This window comes from Oncorhynchus nerka, linkage group LG1, assembly GCF_034236695.1.
Source record: "Oncorhynchus nerka isolate Pitt River linkage group LG1, Oner_Uvic_2.0, whole genome shotgun sequence".
NCBI lineage: Eukaryota > Metazoa > Chordata > Actinopteri > Salmoniformes > Salmonidae > Oncorhynchus > Oncorhynchus nerka.
In genome coordinates this window covers 49,400,006-49,416,926 of record NC_088396.1, presented here as the reverse complement: position 1 = coordinate 49,416,926, position 16,921 = coordinate 49,400,006, and positions in this window count along the sequence as shown.

Sequence of the window (16,921 nt, the reverse complement as noted above, 5' to 3'; positions counted from 1 at the left end):
CAATGCTGACTGTGTGATCAGCAATGTTGTGGCAAAATGGCCTGGCTCAGTCCATGACTCCAGAATCTTTCGGGCCTCTGAAATCTATCAGTGCCTATCACAAGGTAAGCCACACAACCCCTATTTATAACCATCATGGCTGTGTCAAGAATATCACTGTGTTTATGAGGTAGTAATGATGAGATTTTGTGTTGACAGGTGAATTCTCTGGTGTGTTGCTGGGAGACAGGGGTATGGCTGCCAGCCTTTTCTCCTGACACCTTTCACAGACCCCAGGAAGCACAGCAGGCCTACAACCATGCCCATGCCAGGACCAGGGCCAGAGTTGAAATGACCTTTGGCCTCCTGAAGGCACGCTTTCACTGCCTTCACAAATTAAGGGTCAGCCCTGTTAGGGCATGTGATATTACTGTGGCTTGTGCTGTCCTCCACAATGTGGCCTGCCTGAGGAAGGAGAGGGCCCCCAGAGTGCCACCAGCCATGGACTGGGACAATCCGGCAATCTTCCTGATGACGACAGTGGTCGGCTGCTGAGGGACCAATATGTGTTGAATTATTTTAGTTAGTATGTGTGCTTTCAATTTTGGTTAAATATGTCCTGCGGTGGCAGAGGAATTTGGGTTTTTTGGGTTCGTTTTTGACGAATTTGGCCTCTTATGATGTTTGTGCGGTATACTGTGTGTAATACAAGGCTGCAGGGAGGCTACTGCATCCATTCATTTGTCTGTTCAGTTGATGTGTATGGATTTGTCCTGCATTTATTTTAGTGTGCAGACATGCAGGGTGTGTTATATACAGACCTTTGAATGTGTATGTATCATTTTGTATAATATGCTTGGATTCTGTGCTTTCCATCTTGTAGAGTCACTGTGACTTCAGTTTCGAAAGGAGCTGATGGTTTACCTGCTTTGTTTTGTCCTTATTCAATAAAGGAACATAATGTTACACATTGTGTTTTTATATTCATATGGAATGTGTATTTGTTTATATGACAGAGTACTAGGGCCACACTGAAGAAAAAGGATAAAGTCATACATTTATGAGGCTGGTTCTTTCTGCAGAAAAGCTACATATTGTTTTTACAGTTTTGATACTTATGACAATGTGATACTTAATATTCTGGCACATCAGCATGTCTTTGTTTATGAAACCATACTGAAGTACAATTTCACGAAATGCCCCACATCTGTCATTTTAACAACTGTCCTCCTTTAAAACAACTGGTTACAATATTATGACTTGTGTTTTTTTCCCCTCTGTGGCCCTAATATTCTATCATTTTATATATAGCCTTATAGTCTATGGGAAACTGTAAATTATCTAATGATAGCAACATCATCTAAAAATCATTTTTTTATCCAAAATCATTGAAATTAATGATCACAAACGTTTAAATAATAACAGTGGGTCTAGTTATATGTGATAACAATGTATAGTGAGCAGTGAAATAACTATTGGTTTCCATTTGTGGTGACTGCTGACTGACATTAGGGATGAGATTACATAGATCCTGGAATTTAGCCTGGTCTGGAGCAGGCTAGCTCCACAGAATAAATCTCCATGGTAATTTATACCATAACATATCCTCCTGCCCCCTATCCATCTTTAGTGCAACCGGATTACGGATCAATTGAGCCAGGATCACCAAGATATCCTGGCTTAATCCCTTATCCTAGTTTTGTGCAACAGGCCCCTGGCCGATCTCATCCCCATAATGTTTTTATTTACTTTTCTGCTCTTTTACAAAAATGTGTATAGAATTAGTGCCAATTGCCTGTTGCCTAATTCAGCAAATACTGTAAAGCACAGGTTGGCGGTACGAGGTAATGGCTGGAGCAGAACAGGTGGAAAGGTATCAACAACAATTCCATTTGCTCCATTCAAGCCATTATTATGAGCCATAGTCCCCTCAGCAGCTAATTAAAACTAACCCAAATAATGTATATATTTTTATTTATTTCACCTTTATTTAACTAGGCAACTCAGTTAAGAACACATTCTTATTTACAATGGCGGCCTACCAAAAGGCAAAAGGCCTCCTGCTGGAATGGGGGCTTTGATTAACTGTTCAGCAATTTTATGTCTTGGGGGTAGAAGCTGTTCAGCAGTCTTATGGCCTAGAAGTTGGTCGTCTTCAGAATCACATCATCATAGGCCAGTTGATTCAAGAATACATGTATTGATGCCAAGCAAATTCTCCTATGAGACATTAAAGTATTCTGTCATTCATTGTCATAAAAAGCCATTATTTTGATGTAGGTCTATATATAAACATGTCTCCCTTGTAAAACAACTCTATTGAGTAGACAGTGCCTTTCACATTTCCCCTATTCTTTCCAGAGCACCTGTTGAGATGTGAATGTAACACTCTACCCAGAAGGGATGTCTCTTCTGAGAGGTATAGCTGCATACCAGGTGAATTTGTAATGTTGTGGAATGGCTCGCCAGCAGCTGAGGCTGGAAGTTAGATGTAACAGGGATGGGGAGCCCCTCTTCGCTGCCTGTACGGTTGCTCTAGGGAGGAATCCCCCACTGTTTTTTTCAGGTATGGTCTTGTAAGGGAGGAATCCACCACTGGTTTTTCAGGTATGATATTTCCTGGTGCACGGGGGTTTGAAGTCAAAATCATAGCCTCTCGACGTCATGAGTAGAACCAGTCTTACTAATGTAGCACATAAACCTCCAACGCCCCATGGAAATAACAGAATCAACAGTCACCGGAGGATTCTTATAGTTACGATTAAATTAGAATGTCTTTATTTGCACGGAGTAGCACTGAGCTGCAGTGCATTCAGATTCACCAAAGGGACATTGATATAAATTACATTTAGATGCGTTCTGATATATTTTACACAAGCTTTCCGTGTGGAATAGAAGGACATAGGTTCATTTGTTGTTGTTATAATCAGTTCAACGACCTGAAACGGCAGGATCATGTTTACAATCACATCATGTTTACACGTCATGTCTGTAGCTAAGTTAAAGTATTTCTATTTAGAGGGATTTTATATCATCATTACATCATTTATCACAGTGTCATGCACCATCTTGTTACACGTTAAAAACATGTCCTCTGGTGAATCATTGCATGTCCCCTGTCCCTGAATGTAGTCCAGTGGGATTTAAGTCCAGCAGAGGGTGCCATTGAGACCTAATGTGATGTATGTGATATTTACATTTACATTTAAGTCATTTAGCAGACGCTGTTATCCAGAGCGACTTACAAATTGGTGCTTTCACCTTATGACATCCAGTGGAACAGCCACTTTACAATAGTGCATCTAGGTCTTTTAAGGGGGGGGGGGGGGGTGAGAAGGATTACTTTATCCTATCCTAACCCTTTGTTATCACTAGTCAAGAGGACTTCAATTCCACTAAAGGAATTTCATAGGCTTCATGTTCTCACTCATTCGCGCTGTCATCATTTCGACATGATCATATCCACTGCTGACTGAATTTTATATTCCATATTCCAAATGTATTTCATTTATCAAATGTATGTCATTTACCTAGTGGTTAGAGCAGTGGACTAGCAACCGAAAGGTTGCAAGTTCAAATCCCCCGAGCTGACAAGGTACAAATCTGTCGTTCTGCCCCTGAACAGGCAGTTAACCCACTGTTCCTAGGCCGTCATTGAAATTTAGAATGTGTTCTTAACTGACTTGCCTAGTAAAATAAATAAATGTGGTATTTAGGAATATATCACTTCTTTACAACGCAGCAGAATGAATTGACAACGTATGCACAATGTTTTTTTTTTGTAAACTCGTATTGCAATCATGTATAGGCCACATGATAGATACAATACTATGTGTGCTCTATAGCCAGAAGCAGAGTATTGTGAAGTAGAAACATTTAGCATTATAGTAATTGCAACAGCTAGACAGATAGCATATTAATGCTTCTGTGCTTCTACACCTGCATTGCTTGCTGTTTGGGGTTTTAGGCTGGGTTTCTGTACAGCACTTTGAGATATCAGCTGATGTACGAAGGGCTATATAAATACATTTGATTTGATTTGATTTGATATTAATGCCGTGCTTAACCACCTGAGTATGCTGAAGTATGCTCTCTCTAATTCTCTCTTTCTCTATTTCTTTCTCTCTCTCTCGGAGGACTTGAGCCCTAGGACCATGTCTCAGGACTACCTGGCATGATGACTCCTTGCTGTCCCCAGTCCACCTGGCCATGCTGCTGCTCCAGTTTCAAATGTTCTGCGGCTATGGAATCCTGACCTGTTCACCGGACGTGCTACCTGTCCCAGACCTGCTGTTTTCAACTCTCTAGAGACAGCAGGAGTGGTAGAGATACTCGGAATGATCAGCTATGAAAAGCCAACTGACATTTACTCCTGAGGTGCTGACTTGCTGCACCCTCGACAACTACTGTGATTATTATTATTTGACCATGCTGGTCATTTATGAACATTTGAACATCTTGGTCATGTTCTGTTATAATCTCCACCCGGCACAGCCAGAAGAGGACTGGCCACCCCTCATAGCCTGGTTCCTCTCTAGGTTTCTTCCTAGGTTTTGGCCTTTCTAGGGAGATTTTCCTAGCCACTGTGGTTCTACACCTGCATTGCTTGCTGTTTGGGGTTTTAGGCTGAGTTTCTGTACAGCACTTGGATATATCAGCTGATGTACGAAGGGCTATATAAATACATTTGATTTGATTTGCTGATGGCTCCATGCTAATCTCTAGCTCTGGATGCTCAAATATAGTGTTTATAGACCGACTCATATGTCTGTCAAGGCCATGGCTAAGAAGAAAGGGAACTGGAGTTTATCTGTGGTTTACTAACAAGCCCTTATTGGTTACCATCATCTTATTTTCCACCAAACTCATGTTCATCTGTAATTGCATGTTCACTGTCTACTTCATTTAATGGCTGTCTCCTAGATGGCCGTCAAGCAGCTGGTCCAATAATCCATAGTACTGTGGGAGGGGTAGGCAGCTCAGTGATACAGCTGGAAATCATCCTAAAATATCCAATAGACATGCTTTCTCTGAGAAATGCAAAGATTTAAAGCACGTTAGTATTCACAAATAGAATTTCTCCACAAATCCATAACAGTGGCCTTTGTGCTGCTGGTAAGCGGGGCCATTGGATTGAGATAAGAAGTTCTGAGACTTGCAGTATCATCATCATCCTGACTGGTCTGTAACAACTCTATAAGCAGGCACCCCAGCCTGGTCCCATAGACTAGATGTAATATAGTAAATGTAAATCTGGAATACTCAATAGTATGATATGTTGTGTTTTGGCATGGTTACATAAGGCAAAAACGCACATTGCAAACGTCTAGCAACCCAAAGGTTGCCAGTTTGAATCTCCTCACATACAACATTAGCATTTTAGCTATATAGAAACATTTCAAATACTTACTACTTTGCATGCTAGCTAACCCTTAACCTAACCCTAACCAAGCTTACATTAGCCACCTAGCTAGAATTTAAAACATGTGTTTTGTAAATTGTAAAATATAATTTGAAATATCATATGAAATGGGTGATGGGCATTCACAAATTAATACATACCATACAAAACGTAACACCCCATTTAGAATGCTATCCCGGATTTACGTACGGAATCATATGAAATGCTCTGAGACCAGGTTGTATAAGGGCACAAGGCGAGACTCAGTTGCAGACATGGGAGGCAGATAGTTTGAGTCTTGATATTTATTAAACAATCCAAAAGGGTAGGCAAGAGAGTGGCCGTGGACAGGCAAAAGGTCAAAACCAGTTCTGAGTCGAGGAGGTACAGAGTGGCAGGGAGGCTCGAGGTCAGGCAGGCGGGCACAAAGTCCAGAAAACAGGCAAGGGTCAAAACCAGGAGGACTAGCAAAAAGAGAATAGAAGCAGGAGTATGGGAAAACACGCTGGTTGACAAGAAAAACATACAAGACAAACTGGCACAGAGAGACAGGAAACACAGGGAGATATATACACTAGAGAAAATAAGAGACACTTGGAGGGGGTGGAGACATTCACAAGGACAGGTGAAACAGATCAGGGTGTGACAGGTTGGGCACCTCCCCGTATTCTACGGTCTGTTCTGACAGTGAACAGGGAGGGGCAAAGCTGGTTGAACCTCACTCTGCTTGGAGGTTCTACGTTACAGCACATGCACCAAAAGCATTTGCACAAACTACATAAACAGATAAGCAATAAATTGGGGAAAAGCTGAAAAGAGAAGAGAAACATGGACATACAGTATGTTTATAATGGAAATGAAAAAAGGAATTTCACACACTGTGCTCAGTTACACACCATATAAATTACACTGAGTGTACAAAACATTAGGGACACAGTCCTAGTATTGAGTTGCACCCCCTTTTGCCCTCAGAACAGCTTCAATTCGTCGGGACACGGAATCTACAAGGTGTCGAAAGCAGGGATACCACAGGGATACTGGCCCATGTTGATTCCAATGCTTCTTGACACAAACCTGCTGCGCCTGGCACCTACTACCATACCCCATTCAAAGGCACTTAAATCGTTTGCCCTGCCCATTCACCCTCTGAACGGCACACATACACAATCCATGTCTCCATTTTCTAAAGCCTTATTTAACCTGTCTCCTCCCCTTCATCTACACACGGATTGAAGTGGATTTAACATGGGGATCTTATCTTTCTCCTGGATTCACCTGGTCAGTGAATGTCATGGGATAGAACAGGAGGTCCTAATGTTTTGTACACTCAGTGGAGCTTGAGACAGAAGGGTCGCTGTAAAACAATTGGTACTTTTGCCTGCTTCCACAGACACCATTCCAATGTATTAAATAATACAACATTCTATTGTAGCTGGAATCTAAATGCTCAACATTTAAAATTCTCATTCACATTAAATAGCTCTTCAGGAGTATCCTAACACTCCATTATTTTCAACAGAGCAGACTTTTAGTGTTGAGGATGGCCCGGCAGTGTAAAAGAAATAGAGTGGTGGGGCAATCATGCATCTAATTGCACAAGTATAGGATACATTCACCTGTATTCTGATCAATATCAAATGGAATTTAGGTAAAGGAAAAAACAAAACAATAGGTAGATTCTTATAAAGATGACAAACTAGCAGCCCCCTGTATCTCCTCCCTCTTTCCCTGACCACCCCCCTCTATCCCTCATTATCTACTCCCTCTTTACCTCTCCATCACCCCCCTCTTTACCTCCATCCCCCTCTATCACCCCCTCTTTACCTCCATCCCCCTCTATCACCCCCTCTTTACCTCCATCCCTCTCTATCACCCCCCCTCTTTACCTCTCCATCTCCTCCTCTTTACCTCCACCCCCTCCAGCGCCCCCTCTTTACCTCCATCCCTCTCTATCACCCCTCTATCACCCCCTCTTTACCTCTCCATCACCTCCCTCTTTACCTCCATCCCTCTCCATCTCCTCCCTCTTTACCTCCACCCCTCTCCATCTCCTCCCTCTTTACCTCCATCCCTCTCCATCTCCTCCCTCTTTACCTCTATCACCTCCCTCTTTACCTCCATCCCTCTCCATCTCCTCCCTCTTTACCTCCACCCCTCTCCATCTCCTCCCTCTTTACCTCCATCCTCTCCAGCGCCCCCTCTTTACCTCTCCATCACCCCCTCTTTACCTCCATCCCTCCATCTCCTCCCTCTTTACCTCCATCCCTCTCCATCTCCTCCCTCTTTACCTCCATCCCTCTCCAGCGCCCCCTCTTTACCTCTCCATCACCTCCCTCTTTACCTCCATCCTTCTCCATCTCCTCACTCTTTACCTCCACCCCCTCCAGCGCCTCCCTCTTTACCTCCATCCCTCTCCATCTCCTCACTCTTTACCTCCATCCCCTCCCTCTTTACCTCTATCACCTCCCTCTTTACCTCCACCTCCCTCTTTACCTCCACCCCTCCATCGCCTCCCTCTTTACCTCCACCCCTCTCCATCGCCTCCCTCTTTACCTCCACCCCTCTCCATCGCCTCCCTCTTTACCTCCACCCCTCTCCATCACCTCCCTCTTTACCTCCACCCCTCTCCATCACCTCCCTCTTTACCTCCACCCCCTCCCTCTCCTCCCTCTTTACCTACATCCCCCTCCATCGCCTCCCTCTTTACCTCCATCCCCCTCCATCGCCTCCCTCTTTACCTCCACCCCCTCAATCACCTCTTTACCTCCATCCCCCTCCATCGCCTCCCTCTTTACCTCCACCCCCTCAATCGCCTCCCTCTACCTCCACCCCTCCATCGCCTCCCTCTTTACCTCCACCCCTCTCCATCGCCTCCCTCTTTACCTCCACCCCTCTCCATCGCCTCCCTCTTTACCTCCACCCCTCAATCGCCTCCTCTTTACCTCCACCCCCTCCATCGCCTCCCTCTTTACCTCCACCCCTCTCCATCGCCTCCCTCTTTACCTCCACCCCTCTCCATCGCCTCCCTCTTTACCTCCACCCCTCTCCATCGCCTCCCTCTTTACCTCCACCCCTCTCCATCACCTCCCTCTTTACCTCCACCCCTCTCCATCACCTCCCTCTTTACCTCCACCCCTCTCCATCGCCTCCCTCTTTACCTCCACCCCTCTCCATCGCCTCCCTCTTTACCTCCACCCCTCTCCATCACCTCCCTCTTTACCTCCACCCCCCTCCATCACCTCCCTCTTTACCTCCATCCCCCTCCATCGCCTCCCTCTTTACCTCCATCCCCCTCCATCACCTCCCTCTTTACCTCCATCACCAGTTGCAGTCAGCGGCTGTGAGGGACCCGTGGCTGACAGGGGCAGCCGTGACATGATTGGTTAACAGATGTGTGTTTGCTCTAGTGTATTTTAAGGTCACTGAGATTTAAAATCAGAGTGTTTATGGCTCTTTAATAACTGGCGACTGAAGCTGATTTAAAAAGTTAGGACTTGGCCACCGTAATGGGAGTGTGCGTGACCTTTTTTTTAGTTCACCCCTTTGTGGTACCGAAGAAAGGCTCTGCAAATGCAGTTTCACAAACAGAAGGAGATCACATATTGGGGAAGATCACATATTCAAGCCATTGTCAGTGTGAATGAGTCAAGTGCAAGTTTTTCTTGACAAGCACAGATCTTCTTCACATGCAGTGGCAGTCATTCATAACATTGTTGATTTTAAGAGGACATACTGTATATGGTTGGAATTTATTGTGCTCAATTATATGGTTTAATAAAACAGGGATTAGCTTTGAATGGCCATTCCATTATCAAATGCTTCCTTAGGAAAAGCTATTCACCAGAGATCCCTGCAAATAAATCCTAAGCACTGGTCCCACATCAGGTGCTATATATGAGGCTGTCTCAGTATTTAGTCCTCAAGCCCTTCCTGCCTTTAATGACCTGACCTACAGCCCAGTTCAGAGAGCTAATGAAGATCCCTGGTGGAGATCTGGAGCTGCAAAATGTCAGTAGCGGATACCCAACTCGGCATGTTCCGGAATGCTCAATTAGTTGCTTTTATAGGCTCCATTAATTAGAGTATCAGTTTCTTTCAGCCATCTATTTCCTGTGTTTGAGAGGTGCAAAATCCACTTCTCACTTAAATCTCGCTGGATCGATTGCTTTAATTTTAGTCCTGTGACTATTTTATACTCTTGCTTGCAGTGGTGGAAAAAGTACCCAATTGTCATAGTTGAGTAAGAGTAAAGATACCGTAATAGAAAATGACTTAAGTAAAATACTACTTGAGTAAAAGTCAAAGTATTTTGTTTTAAATATACTTAAGTATCAAAAGTCAACTAAATTGCTAAAATATACGTAAGTATCAAAAGTACAAATATACATTTCAAATGTTTTTTTTTATTGATGTATAGCCAGGAGTACACTCCAACACTGAGACATCATTTACAAACTAAGCATTTGTGTTTAGTGAGTCTGCCAGATCAGAGGCAGTAGGGATGACCAGTGACGTTCTCTTGATTAGGCATGAATTTGACCATTTTCTTGTCCTATCCTGTCCTACTAAGCATTCAAAATGTAACGAGTACATTTGGTGTCAGGGAAATTGTAAGGAGTAAAAAGTACATTCTTTTCTTTAGGAATGTAGTGAAGTAAAAGTAGTCAAGAATATAAATAGTAAAGTACAGATACCCAAAAAACAACTTAAATAGTACTTTAAAGTATTTTCTATTCCTATTTAAACCGGGAGTGTACTGCCTTCCCATTTAAACCGGGAGTGTACTGCCTTCCCATTTAAACCGGGAGTGTACTGCCTTCCCATTTAAACCGGGAGTGTACTGCCTTCCCATTTAAACCGGGAGTGTACTGCCTTCCCATTTAAACCGGGAGTGTACTGCCTTCCCATTTAAACCGGGAGTGTACTGCCTCCCTATTTAAACCGGGAGTGTACTGCCTCCCTATTTAAACCGGGAGTGTACTGCCTCCCTATTTAAACCGGGAGTGTACTGCCTCCTATTTAAACCGGGAGTGTACTGCCTCCCTATTTAAACCGGGAGTGTACTGCCTCCTATTTAAACCGGGAGTGTACTGCCTCCCTATTTAAACCGGGAGTGTACTGCCTCCCTATTTAAACCGGGAGTGTACTGCCTCCTATTTAAACCGGGAGTGTACTGCCTCCCTATTTAAACCGGGAGTGTACTGCCTCCCTATTTAAACCGGGAGTGTACTGCCTCCCTATTTAAACCGGGAGTGTACTGCCTCCCTATTTAAACCGGGAGTGTACTGCCTCCCTATTTAAACCGGGAGTGTACTGCCTCCCTATTTAAACCGGGAGTGTACTGCCTCCCTATTTAAACCGGGAGTGTACTGCCTCCCTATTTAAACCGGGAGTGTACTGCCTCCCTATTTAAACCGGGAGTGTACTGCCTCCCTATTTAAACCGGGAGTGTACTGCCTCCCTATTTAAACCGGGAGTGTACTGCCTCCCTATTTAAACCGGGAGTGTACTGCCTCCCTATTTAAACCGGGAGTGTACTGCCTCCTATTTAAACCGGGAGTGTACTGCCTCCCTATTTAAACCGGGAGTGTACTGCCTCCCTATTTAAACCGGGAGTGTACTGCCTCCCTATTTAAACCGGGAGTGTACTGCCTCCCTATTTAAACCGGGAGTGTACTGCCTCCCTATTTAAACCGGAGTGTACTGCCTCCCTATTTAAACCGGGAGTGTACTGCCTCCCTATTTAAACCGGGAGTGTACTGCCTCCCTATTTAAACCGGGAGTGTACTGCCTCCCTATTTAAACCGGGAGTGTACTGCCTCCCTATTTAAACCGGGAGTGTACTGCCTCCCTATTTAAACCGGGAGTGTACTGCCTCCCTATTTAAACCGGGAGTGTACTGCCTCCCTATTTAAACCGGGAGTGTACTGCCTCCTATTTAAACCGGGAGTGTACTGCCTCCCTATTTAAACCGGGAGTGTACTGCCTCCCTATTTAAACCGGGAGTGTACTGCCTCCCTATTTAAACCGGGAGTGTACTGCCTCCCTATTTAAACCGGGAGTGTACTGCCTCCCTATTTAAACCGGGAGTGTACTGCCTCCCTATTTAAACCGGGAGTGTACTACCTCCCTATTTAAACCGGGAGTGTACTACATTCCTATATAAAAGTGTGTTCCGTTCACAGTACTGCAGGCCATGGAGGAATGTGTCCTGTTTAGGTGTCTACAGGTATCCTAAGAACATATTTGATAGACTCTTAAGGTGTTTTCACACTTGGTCCCTTTCAGTCAATTTATGTGAACTCAGTGCGGTTCGCTTAATATTTGTGGCAACAGCTTGGGGAAGACCCTTTCCTTTTTCATCATGACAATGCCCCTGTGCACAAAGGGAGGTCCATACAGAAATGGTTTGTCGAGATCGGTGTGGAAAAACACGACTGGTCTACTCTTGTGACTGAATGGAAGCAAGTCCCTGCAGCAATGTTCCAACATCTTCCGCAATGTTCCAACATCTTCCCAGAAGAGTGGAACATGTTATAGCAGGAAAGGAGGTACCAACCCAATAATAATGCCTGTGATTTTGTCCTATTTCACATGTACAAGTGTGTATTAATACACATGTGCAAATTGGAACTTTTTTTTTGCATATCCCAACTCTCCCTGAGACCCTCTCGGAGAGTGGGTTCACAGCCAGGGTTTTGTATTATCAACGGCAACCCTGGAGCAATTAGGGTTAAGTGCCTTGATCAAGGGCACATCGACATATTTTTCACCTTGGTCAGCTCGGGGATTCAAACTAGTGGCCTTTCGGGTTACTGGCCAAATGCTCTAAAAGCTAGGCTATCTGAATGAACATGGAGTTGGTGTTTGAGCCATTCCACATCCAAAGACCCAATTTACCGAGAGCACCTGGAGTTGTACCACTGAGAGCACCTGGAGCTGTACCACTGAGAACACCTGGAGCTGTATCACTGAGAACACCTGGAGCTGTACCACTGAGAACACATGGAGCTGTACCACTGAGAACAGAGAACACCTGGAGCTGTACCACTGAGAACACCTGGAGCTGTACCACTGAGAACAGAGAACACCTGAAGCTGTACCACTGAGAGCACCTGGAGCTGTACCACTGAGAACAGAGAACACCTGGAGCTGTACTACTGAGAACAGAGAACACCTGGAGCTGTACCACTGAGAACACCTGGAGCTGTACCACTGAGAGCACCTGGAGCTGTACCACTGAGAGCACCTGGAGCTGTACCACTGAGAGCACCTGGAGCTGTACCACTGAGAGCCCCTGGAGCTGTACTACTGAGAACACCTGGAGCTGTACCACTGAGAGCACCTGGAGCTGTACCACTGAGAACAGAGAACACCTGGAGCTGTACCACTGAGAGCACCTGGAGCTGTACTACTGAGAACACCTGGAGCTGTACCACTGAGAGCACCTGGAGCTGTACTACTGAGAGCACCTGGAGCTGTACTACTGAGAGCACCTGGAGCTGTACTACTGAGAGCACCTGGAGCTGTACCACTGAGAGCACCTGGAGCTGTACCACTGAGAACACCTGGAGCTGTACTACTGAGAACACCTGGAGCTGTACTACTGAGAACACCTGGAGCTGTACCACTGAGAACACCTGGAGCTGTACTACTGAGAACACCTGGAGCTGTACCACTGAGAACACCTGGAGCTGTACTACTGAGAACACCTGGAGCTGTACCACTGAGAACACCTGGAGCTGTACTACTGAGAACACCTGGAGCTGTACCACTGAGAACACCTGGAGCTGTACCACGGAGAGCACCTGGAGCTGTACTACTGAGATCAGTTTTTAAGGTGATGAATAGTCTCTGGGCTGCTTTTCATATGCTCCTCTTTTGATTTGTAATGGCGATAAGAGCTTTGACTTTAACAGTTAAAAATAAAACTCTTATATAGAAAACAGGTAGAAAAAATGGCCTTTAAGAAGTATTGTAGGCTCTGACTATACCTCACATTGGAAGCTGAAAACCAATGATATATTGTAGTTTTTTAAATGAGCTATATTGATGAGTTAAACTGCTCCCTGGTCTCTAGGTCTCAGATTAATAAACACTCACTGTGTGTACTGCAAGAGGAACAGCTGGCCAGGGGAGGTGAGACTCAGCCTAGACACCCTGTCGGCCCAAATCTCGCATACAGGGCGAACATTCTGGATGCTCTGCTCATGCCTAATGATGTGTAGAATATTTGCAGAAAATTATTTTAGCTACAAGGCTTTGTTTTATGTCAAGAAGCTCCTCGAAGCTCATACCGTATGTGCAGAACACCCGTTTTAAAATTGGACTATACCACTTGGACCATTTCCTTTTAACCTTAGTTGCCTGGCACAAACATTCACATGATTCCCTTCTTGAAATGAAAAACAAATGAATTGCTCAATGTTTTTTGACACCGTTTCTCAGATGTGGAATCACTGGGAAGCCAGGTGGAGAGATGATATTTACCCAGAATCTCTACTTCATGATTGGCTGCACACAGAACACAGGACTGTCTAGGCAGCATCTGCCCAGTGAAACAAGCCCCATTTCCTCATCATGTAGAGAAGATAATTAGCATCATATCCCTCTCTGTGAGGTGAGTACAGAATAATAATTGCCTTTCTCTCTCTCTGTGTGTGTTGTCAAAACAGTTAGGAATTAATTTGAGGATATTAATTCTAAAAGCTAAACATGGCGTGGAGAGCTGTGATTCAGAGGAGGGGGAAAGATATACAGGCTAAGGTCACCAAAGAAAGATTTTCTGTTGTGTTGCTCCTTGGTGTTGGTAGACCTTCACCACAGTAGTTATACCTACGGTTGTAGCAGAGTGGTAGGGGAGATGCAATTGTAATGGAAATTAGGCTTGGCCCCTAAGACCCTCACAAACTTCTACAGATGCACCGTCGAGAGCATTCTGTCAGGCTGTATCATCGCCTGGTACGGCAACTGCACCCCCCGCAACCGCAGGGCTCTCCAGAGGGTGGTGCGGTCAGCCCAACACATCACTGGGGGCACACTGCCTGCCCTCCAGGACATATACAGCACCCGGTGTCACAGGAAGGCCAAAAAGATCATCGAGGAACTCAGCCACCCGAGCCACGGCCTTTTCACCCCGCTACCATCTAGAAGGTGGAGACAGTACAGGCGCATCAAAGCTGGGAAAAAAGAGCCTGTTAAACAGATTCTATCTCCATGCTATCAGTCTGTTAAACAGTCATCACTAGCCGACCTCCACCCAATACCCTTCCCTGAACCTTATGTACATAGTCATTGAACACTGGTCACTATAATCATTTTTTACATACTGTTTTACCCACTTCATGTGTATATACTGTATTCTAGTCAAGGCTCATCCTACATTACTACTGCTGTACACACCTTTTCTACTCATATACTGTCTATACACACCATTCACAAATGTATTTATGTTCTGGACTCTGACATTTGCTCATTCTAACATTTGCTTGTTCTAAACATGTGTTAATTCATTTTAATTTTTTTCTAACTTTTGAATTTTGTGTGTGTATAGTTACCATATAGCTAGATATTACTGCACTGTTTGGAGCTAGAAACAGAAGTATTTAACTGCATCTGTGATAATAATTTAATTTGATTAAACTTTAATATGAACACTTTAAAATAAAAAACATTACTCTATTGCCCAGAGACCATTTGAACAAGGACAAACATTTTCTATATAAGAAATGTACATCTGTCTCCTAGTCCTACTCCAGGATGTCATAAGGTGAACGCACCAATTTGTAAGTCGCTCTGGATAAGAGCGTCTGCTAAATGACTTAAATGTAAATGTAATGTAGTCATTCATACATACCATGTATGTCTGTACATAAGACGGTCAGATCACAATATTGATTTTAAGCAGTCCTGATGTTACATTTTGTAACTGTAGCTGGGGTCAAAAATAAAGCCTAGCCCTTCATTTATCTGATAAAACATACATGTTTATGAATGATCATATTATCATAGATGTTTGTAATGATTTTGCCAGAAATTAGTATATGTCCAAAAGCAATAATTACAGTAAAACTCACTTATTTGGCACTATACAAGATTCCAAGGCTATTTAAAGTTACTATTTGTATAATTCATACAATCTTAAAGTTAAAATCACTTGATTTCATAAGTTGTCTGTTTGACTCCGGTTCCATTTTAACACTGCGTTACAACCGCCCCCAACCCGGCAGCAATGACAAAGCCTAGCAAGAGATTACAATAGTGACATGTCATTCATGTCAATGTTTAGCCAACAGATACTGGTGATATAATGATTCTAGTTTTAATTATTGGACATTAATGCTCTGGGCTTTGTTTCCCAGGGCCTTCGTAGCGTTAAGATCATTGTTAGAACCATCTTACGATGTATCTTTAGTAAACCAATCTGTTTCCCAGAGCCTTCATTAACAACGTGTACCTTAAAAACCTTCGCACATCTATGAAAACCGAGATGACTGCGCTTTAAAAGATAAAAAGGTTTACATGGGCCTATATATTTAAATCATGTTGAGTTTTATTTTAGCTTAATGTCTGTAATTTTTGGTCTCAATGTGTTTCATGATGTGTGATAACTACATGTGCACAATGATGTGGCAAATCTGTGATTTAGTGCATTATTATTGGGTAAAGCATAATGAAATTTTTAAAAATTAAATGAAGTGAATGAATGAAATGCATAATGAGATTTGAGTGGAGAAGGCCGATCCGAGAGCAGCGCTGCTTTTCTTGTAGATACTATCAGTATGGACACATGCTCTAACGACGCGCTTAGCGAACATTCTCTCTATGTGCTTGTTTGGGAAACTTTAAAAAAAAAAATCTTTAAAAAAGTTGTCCGGCAAATAATGATGCAATTGGTATGATCATCGTAATGCTTAAGTTACATTGCAACTGGGAAACGGGGCCCTGGGTAGTATGTGAAAAATACAGCCGGGGAAAAAAACGACTCACCGTGTAACCGCTGTTTGAAGAAGGTGTGGACCAAAGCGCAGCGTGGTAAGTGTTCATGATTTATTTTAAACTGAACACTGAAATAACAAAGAGAACGAACGAAACCGAAACAGTTCTGTCTGGTACAGACACAAAAACAGAAAACAACTAATCACACCACACAGGTGGGAAAAGGCTCCCAAACAACGATAGACAGCTGCCTCTGATTGAGAACCATACCCGGCCAAACACACAGAAATAGAAAACATAGAACCCACAACATAGAATGCCCACCCCAACTCACGCCCTGACCAAACCAAAATAGAGACATAAAAGGATCTCTAAGGTCAGGGCGTGACACTCTGTTAAAAAAAAAAAAAACAGTTTCCCATAGCAAGTGCAAATAGAAACATACAGTACATTCGGAAATTATTCAGACCCCTTGACTTTTTACACATTTTGATACTTTACAGACTTATTCTAAAATGGATTTAAAAAATAATAATTATCATCAATCTACACAAAATACCGCATAATGACGAAGCGAAAACAAGCTTTTAGATTTGAGCCAAA